Source organism: Mercenaria mercenaria, chromosome 10 (genome assembly GCF_021730395.1).
Source record: "Mercenaria mercenaria strain notata chromosome 10, MADL_Memer_1, whole genome shotgun sequence".
NCBI lineage: Eukaryota > Metazoa > Mollusca > Bivalvia > Venerida > Veneridae > Mercenaria > Mercenaria mercenaria.
In genome coordinates this window covers 29,487,117-29,496,278 of record NC_069370.1, presented here as the reverse complement: position 1 = coordinate 29,496,278, position 9,162 = coordinate 29,487,117, and positions in this window count along the sequence as shown.

Here is a 9,162-nt window from a genome sequence, read left to right as displayed (position 1 = left end):
ATGCAGGATAAACTAGTTATTTGTGACTACAATCACAAAACAAAATGCAAATTACCGTGATCCAATTTACTTTCAAATTCAATATACCACAGCCAATAAAAACAATGACAGCTTTTTGGTATATCTTTGAATATCTTGTTTATTAATTTTTTGACTTAATTAACGAATGGCTTATAACATGTATAATGGACTCGGCTCCAGTTAATCTTTTAAATCGGGATACCGGGCAATACTTCGTTTGGGCATCCCTTAAGCAAAACAAACATATATGAAATCACTAATAGTGTTCAGCAAATAGATCTAGGCAACAAATGTCATCCGTCACAAGTTGTGGGAAACTCCAAAGTAGTCCATAAAAATCACACTGATGCTTTATGCGATAAGGCCCTTGGAAACACGGGCATTATCGCCGACGATTCGCCGGCCGCTTTCCCAGAACTAACTATACCGCGCTTAACCGGCTGCGTTGAAAAATATTTCTTTTTCCGTCAGCGCTGAGAGGAGCCGTACCTTAAGGACTGCCGTCTGGACCATAAGCACTGGTCCAGCAGAAATACATAAAACCTTGGACAGAAACGAGAGAAAATTAGCATTAATAAACTGATTATGAATAACGATTGTAATAGATCAATGTTACATCATAGGTCTGATATTAAATTTCGTAATGATGCCCGAGGAGGGTGGGCGGGTTTTTAATTTTCCCTTGTCCTTTTGCGTGTCTCAATCTGCGCGAGACTGCAAGAAAGAAAAGGACGTATAGGGGTACGAGTGACGCCACAAGTAACAGGGTGGCAGATAAGTTGTAGCCCAAATAACAGAGACTATCCAACATAGATAGTCGTCACTAGTTATTAGGCCTATATTAATGTTGCATTTAAAGTAGAAGTGAGGCAAAATGATCATTTTAATAAGTTTACTTCAGTAGAACTACAGTAAAAATAAATTGATATTGATATCAACTAGGTATGGTAATTTATTTATCTTATTCAATTTATGTGCGTAAGAAATTACACTAACAAAACTTTTCATATGCACCATTTTAACAAACAAGGGTAGTGACAGCGTCTGCATTGATGATCGAAGTCTCTTGTTCTCGAGAGAAAGCGAGTGGCCAGTTTCAAATCTGGTGTTTTTGCAATACTACATTGAAATTTGAGTACAAGGTATTTTTTTAACAGAAAACAACATCCGGGATGTACGAGTTATTACTAGGGACGAGTTTATTTAATATGAGTTACGGCAGTATTGCGCTCAGTCCTCGATTTATGTTTTTAGTGTCTATCTAATATTGTGTGGCCAATGTCATAAACCAGTGACAGCAATGACTTGTACCACTAATAAATCTGTTTTAAATGTGTCATGAAAACAACAAAACTGATATATGTATAATAAGTATGGTTATATTGAACCTGCTAAAACCTATTTTGAGAAGTGACGTTGTTTTGAGTCACCATAAACAAATTATTCACCTATTATATCCAACGTTGTTTTTAGATTTTCATAAATTTTGCAATTCACTTCAATATTTTTGTTTTACTTTCACTGCTTACCATAAAAGTCATTATTTGACATAATTTAAAAGCTGTAGCCAGCGAATTTGAAGAGGCGAATATTTAAACAATTTAATAGAGCTCTTTAAGACGTTCATAAGCATTTCCATGTTTGAAAGGCTTAATTTGACATCCCACGTTAAGAATGAACAAATACAGTCAGACTTGTTCGTTACTTATCACGCGAATTTTCGAACTTATTAAAGAATCTTTTTATACTGTTAAGTGAAAGCCGTCTTTATTACGAATGTACGAAAGGTATCAGTTTTCCAACTAATTTCGAAATAAAACATTTTCAGCATGACCGTATATTTATCTACAATTCGCAATGGGTTGTACTCTGTGTTCTTGCATAAAACCTTTAATTTTTTGCCGATTTCGGGCATGTAGAAACAGGAGAAAAAATCTGTACAAGCAAGATGATTCTCGTGAGCACGCGCTGTTAGTAAACGTTTTGGATATGCCGTTCGCCCGATGCAGAAAAAAAAATGGACACCGAATCAGTTTTAGTCGAAGACGAAATGTCCGAGACTTATAAAATCTTCATTAAAAATCATTTTTCAACCTTACTTTACTTTCAACTTGCAAAAAGTGCTTCCTCTCTTGATACGCGACTGCATTGACGTTGCAAGCCATTGCATAAAAATGATAATACGCTAACACACAATAATTTTTATCACATGTTTGACGCCGCTAGAGTGAAATAAAGCCATACCACGAGTGAAAATGACTTTTTTTGGTGCTCACGAGTGAAATAAAATTGATATTTCACTGACACAAACAAATTTTCTTTTTATTTCATGTGTAAAACTCTACTTTTATTGCGTAATTTATAAAATGTCGAAAATAGCGGGGAAGATCAACAGAAAGCATAACACAAGTGACGTCATTTTAACGACGTCATCGCCATTATGGTCCCCGGTATTCATAACGCTCGGTATACAATTTGACTTCAATCGCGACGGAGGACCGGAACTAGTTCGGCAAAAACAGTGAAAAATAAAAATGATAATCTACTGTTTCAAAACTGTATATTATCACTTTTATTTCACTGAGAAAACTCTATAATTCACTGGAAAACATAAAATAAATAAATTAATAATACAGTAGTGTAATAAAGCTTTGACGTCGACGTCGTTTACAATATAGGAGACGTTGGTCAAATGACTTGTTTATAACAGTTAAAGAAAGTATGTTTTTATGTTTCGTCAGGAAAAACTAGCATGTGATAAAAAGAATATTACATTTGTGATTTTCTACATTGAATTTATTAAACTCATTTAATAAAATTGATAGAATGCTCGACAGAGCCTCGCATTTTATTATTTTATTCAACTCGTTTAAAAAATTAAATATGAAAAGACACTATAGCGTAATATCCTCTATGTATTTGTTATTAAGGCATATAAACAAAATATGAACACAAAAGTAACATATACAAATGGATTGGACCACGAGTTTCAACATCAGCAAACGGCCCGTTTATCATGAAGTCATATTAACTGTTACAGATCTGTAAACAAAGTGACAACTCATAGACTCATATGTCTATGAAAAACTTTTTAACTATGGACTATGTATGAAAATACATGAACAGTTATAAGTGGTTAATTTATGATCGGTAAAGGGATGAAAAGAGACTGAGATAATCTGAGAAAATATAACGGTAAACAAGGTGACAAAATTAACTTTGAACTGAGATTAGATACACACACCATCGATTCACTAAAAATAAGTTGTTTTAATGGTTGAAAAAAATCGGAAATCTACAAAGAGGAAAAAGAGTAAAAAAAGAGTGGATTCATCTATATTGTTCGGCAGCCAACAGCAACGCAAACACCACATGGGCTCATCATCTACATTGACTATAACATAAGGGACGACAGTAGTTAAACATTGTATTCTTTACAAAATTTTGAACTTCTGCAAAATGTATAACATTTTCTCCGTCAGTTTACTCTACTTATTCCAAATACTAATGTGAATATTTATCAGATGAAACGGTCGTGTTTTTTGAAATAATATTACTCTTTGGTCGGCAAATAAGCGGCATCTGAAAAAAAAAGTTCTGCATTTTCGAATTTATGACCACAGTCACATTTTGGACTGTCTTTTAGATGTTTATTGAATAAGTCTGCATGTAATCTACTACAATTATTTCTAATACGGGCATGATACACCTGTTCAGCTCGATTTCCACTAAGGGAGAATGTTGGTACGACAAGGGTTTTGTATATCTCTTTCAATTTATGTTTAAATTCTATGAGTGTATCTGTTTCGCGGATATTTTGCTCTTGCTCGTCCCACAGTTTTATCGCTGATGGCATTACAGATTTTGAATATATTTCTAGGCGTCTGGGTAGCCTTACAAAGTCTGGGTTATTTCTTAAGAAGTACGGGTTAGATTCTATAAAACAGTTGGCGGAAATAGTGTATTTAAGTAATCAGGAAGTTGACCATATTTATATTTATGAACACGAATCAATATTTGGCATGTTTCTTCTGTCTACAAGAGATACCCAACCTAATTCGCGTAAGAGATTTTCTATTGAGACTGACCTAGTAAGACTGCATACTATTCTCGCTGCTTCCTTCATATTGCAATTTTTCAAAACTATCCTTTTCATAAGAAGTACAATTATCCCAAACGCTTAAGTATGAAATATAAATCTGATCGAGTGATTTTCATTTTAGTTAGAATTTAAGCATTCTCATAGATCCCAGTACTTTAGAGGCTGATGCTAGATGTTAGAAATATGAGTGTTTCAAGAGCCGTCATGGCTAAAAGTTAGACCTTAGTGTTTACGATTGTCAATGAAATTTAACTGTGAGTTTTGGAAAATTAATTTAGGTCTATCTATATCTGAAAGGGAGAAAAATAAGACTTCCGTTTTCGGAGGATTGAAGTTAACTAACCATTGTTTGGCCCATTTAGTAATTGCATCCAGATCTACATTCAAAATTGATTCCATGTATTGTGTATTCGAAGATGAAACTACAAGAGAACAGTCGTCTGCGAAAAGACGTGAAACACTAATAAGGGACTCAGCAATTATCATTGACGTAAAGGAGAAAAAGTAAAGGTCCAAGCACCGATCCCTGTGACATGCCTTTTTCATTAGAGAACGTGAGGCGACAAATACTTTTTGGGTGCCATTAGATCTACTAAGATAATATGTGATCTATTCAATAATATTTCCAGAAATACCGTATTAGTATGTGTATCAATAATAAGAGGTTAATATACGGCTTGGTTGTGCCTTCTTGCCATAATGGCACACCTAGTGTCATAATTGCCCGAGGGCCATTATGATTATGGCTAGAAGGCACAAACAGCCGTTAATTGACCTTTTTATTATATACCTTCGCTTCATACTCATCTTGTTCTTTTCATTTTACATATCTTTTCTACACACTTATGGGGCCTAAGCATCATTTGTATTGATTTTTTCATCAACAGTGCCATCCTTATTTGACAATCGATCTGAAAATGATTCAGCACCCTTTCATCCGCCGTAATGATGTTGCTACATGACGTCAAAATCAGAACGCGCTGACGTTCCGGTTACCCTGGGCCATTATGATTATGGCGCGTGAGGCGCACTGCGCCATTATGGATTCGTCAATAGAGGCCGTAATAACCTTTTTAAACGGCTTTTTGTTACTATTTATAGTAAGGTATATAATAATGACCTTTTTATTATATACATTCGCTTCATACTCATCTTGTTATTTTTATTTACATATCTTTTCAACAAACTTATGGGGCCTAAGCATTATTTGTATTGATTTTTAGCTCACCTGAGCACGAGGTGCCCAAGGTGAGCTTTTGTGATCGCCCTGTGTCCGTCGTCCGTCGTCGTCAGTCGTCCGTCGTCCGTCCGTCCGTCGTCAACAATTTGACTGTTAACACTCTAGAGGTCACAATTTTGGCCCGATCTTAATGAAACTTAGTCAGAATGTTACCCTTAATAAAACCTTGGAAGAGTTCGATATTGGATCATCTGGGATCAAAAACTAGGTCACCAGGTCAGATCAAAGGAAAAGCTTAATAACACTCTAGAGGTCACAATTTTGGCCCAATCTTAATGAAACTTAGTCAGAATGTTACCCTCAATAAAATCTTAGAGGAGTTTGATATTAGGTCACCTAGGATCAAAAACTAGGTCACCAGGTCAAATCAAAGGAAAATCTTGTTAACACTCTAGAGGTCACAATTTTAGCCCAATCTTAATGAAACTTGAGCAGAATGTTACCCTCAATAAAATCTTAGATGAGTTTGATATTGGGTCATCTAGGGTCAAAAACCAGGTCACCAGGTCAAATCAAAGAAAATACTGTTAACACTCTAGACGTCACAATTTTAGCCCAATCTTAATGAAACTTGATCAGAATGTTACCCTTGATAAAATCTTAGAGGAATTTGATATTGGGTCATCTAGGGTCAAAAACTAGGTCACCAGGTCAAATCAAAGAAAATCTTGTTTAACACTCTAGAGGTCACAATTTTGGCCCAATCTTAATGAAACTTGGTCAGAATTTTACCTTCAATAAAATCTTGGACGAGTCTGGGGTCAAAAACTAGGTCACCAGGTCAAATCAAAGGAGAAGCTTGTTAACACTGTAGAGGCCACATTTATGACTGTATCTTCATGAAATTTGGTCAGAATGTTGATCATAATGATCTCAAAGTCCAGTTTGAATCTGGGTCAAGTAGGGTAAAAAACTAGGTCACCAGGTCAAATCAAAGAAAAGCTATTTAACACTGTAGAGGCCACATTTATGACCATATCTTAATGAAACTTAGTCAGAATGTTAATCTTGATGATCTGTAGGTCAAATTCAAATCTGGGTCAGGTGGGGTCAAAAACTAGGTCACCGGGTCAAATCAAGGGAAAAGCTATTTAACACTCTAGAGGCCACATTTATGACTGTATCTTCATAAAACTTAGTCGGAAAGTTATCTTGATGATCTTTAGGTCAATTTCGAATCTGGGTCATGTGGGGTAAAAGCTAGGTCACCGGGTCAAATCAAAGGAAAAGCTACTTAACACTTTAGAGGCCACATTTATGACCATATCTTAATGAAACTATCTTGATGATCTTTAGGTCAATAGGTCAGGTGAGCGATACAGGGCCTTTATGGCCCTCTTGTTTATCAACAATGCCATCATTATTTGACAATCGATCTGAAAATGATTCAGCACCCTTTCACCCGCCATAATGACGTTGCTACATGACGTCAACGTTAGAACGCGTTGACGTTTCGGTTACTCGGGGCCATTATGATTATGGCGCGTGAGGCGCACTGCGCCATTATAGATTCGTCAATAGAGACCGTAATGACCGTTTTTTTTTTGTTACTATTTATAGTAAGGTATATAATAAGTTGGTATATTGTAGAATGTCCTGGAAGAAATCCTGCCTGTTTTTATATCATATTTGAACTCCAATTCACAATTAAGGTAATTATATAAATATTTAAACACGATACGTTCCATAACCTTTCCTACGCAACTTATTAATGAAATATGTCTATAGCTCGACGTCACACCCTTTGAATCCTTTTTAAACAGAGGCATAACATGAGCTCTTTTCCAAGAGGTTGGAAAAGAGTGTTCTCTAAGTGATCTGTTGAAAAAACAACAACAAAAAACAAAGCGGTTTGCAAATAGCTGGCGTTGTTCCATTAGTATTCGATGGATTATTTGATCTGGGCCACTCGCTTTATTGATCATTATGTTTGATAGTACATCTATCACATCTTGTCCTATTAAAACAAAATTATCTGGTGTAGGGTCAGTTTTAATCTAAATCTGGAAGATCTGTATTAGAGTCATCGACATTAGAAACAGCGACAAAGAAGCCATTACGTATAAGCGTATTTGGAGTGTGGTTTTGTGAATGTATGCTACATGTGATGATCCAGAATCAGCCTCAGAAATAATCACATACAATAAATTGGGATATATTTATGTTAATAAACACTATGTGAACTTTCGCTCACCATTGTCATTTTCAATAATGGATTTTAAAATGTATGACAGTAATTTTCTACACCAAATTGGACAATCGACAAAATGTAGACCTAATCCTATTGTGTTATCAAGATTAAAAGATTTGAGAATCTTGAATCAGTACAGAGGAACAAGAGCTGGTCGCCTGAAGGCTCAAGCCTTGAACAATAGCAAATTTAAAAGTGGTTACCGTAAACCAGTTTATCGAGGTGTAAACTTTAGCAGTATTGTATATCCTAAGAGAAATGGCAATACATTGAATAGACAAAATGAACAGCAAACATGTCTGACGCTGAATTGTCGCTCTGCAGTAAACAAAGATGTTCTTATTGGTCAGTTATTATGTGAGGAAAAGATAGATTTTGCCCTTCTTACAGAGAATTGGTATTTCGACGACAAACAACATCAATATGAAACGTCTAATTTCAATCAAAATGGCTATAAATTGGGTGTTACAAACAGGCAAAATAGGGTAGGTGATGGTGTTGCACTGGCATGAAGATCTGCTGTAAACATACACAAACTATCAGCTGGAAATTCTCAAAGTTTTGAATATGGTGTTTGACAGTTGATTTTCAAGAACATTACCATGCATAGTTGGGACATACAGACCTCTATCTTTGTCAACTAGTTCCCAGTTGTCACAGACTTCTTTCAATATATGGAGGGAGTACTACCACAGTATTCAAATGTAATGGTCATGGGTGACTTTAATCTTCACATCCACGATGGCACAAATGCAGTAACAGAATTCAACAATTCCTTGTATACCATGGGTTTGCCGCAGCATGTACAAATCAGTACACACACTGGTGGTAATATTCTTGATCTAGTCCTTACGGAAGTGGTGAATGGAGTAAAAGTAATTTATTTCCATATATTTCCGATCACTGTGCAGTTAAAATTGTGACAAATGTTAAAAGGGAAAATATAACCAGTGAGTTGGTGCTTTTTTAGAAATTTCAAAGACATGGATACAAACACATTTTCAAGTGATCTGGGAGAAATGGTCATCGAAAGTGACAATGTCGACTCTTTTGTTGATGAGTTTCAGACAGCAGTAGAAAAAATTATGAACTCATACGCACCAATTATAGAAAAGAAACAATCATCCGTCGCGCTCCAAAACCCTGGTTCACAGAAAAAGCTCCTTCATCTTGAAAGAGCGGCACGCAAATCTGAACGTTTGTGGAAGAAACATAGACAATCAGATCTGTATGAAGCCTTTAAAATAGCACGTAAAAATTACCAAAAAGACCTCAAACGTGAGAAAAGATCATCTCTGAGTGAAAAAGTTCTAAATGCCTAAGGTGACTCGAAAAAGCTTGCTTTATAAATTGGTATCTGAGACAACTGGCACTAGGTCTGAGAACCCTATGCCAACTGGACATGACAGTACATTGGCAAAGAAATTTGCAGATCATTTCATGAACAAAATCGAAAAAAATCGAAAATCGAAACAACTCGATAATTTGAAACCATGTGAAAAAGATATTCCTTGCTTAAAGATCTGAGAGAGGAAGAAGTTAGAAAACTTATGAACTAACTACAGGCTAAATCATGTGAACTTGATATTCTTTCAACAAAAGTGATAA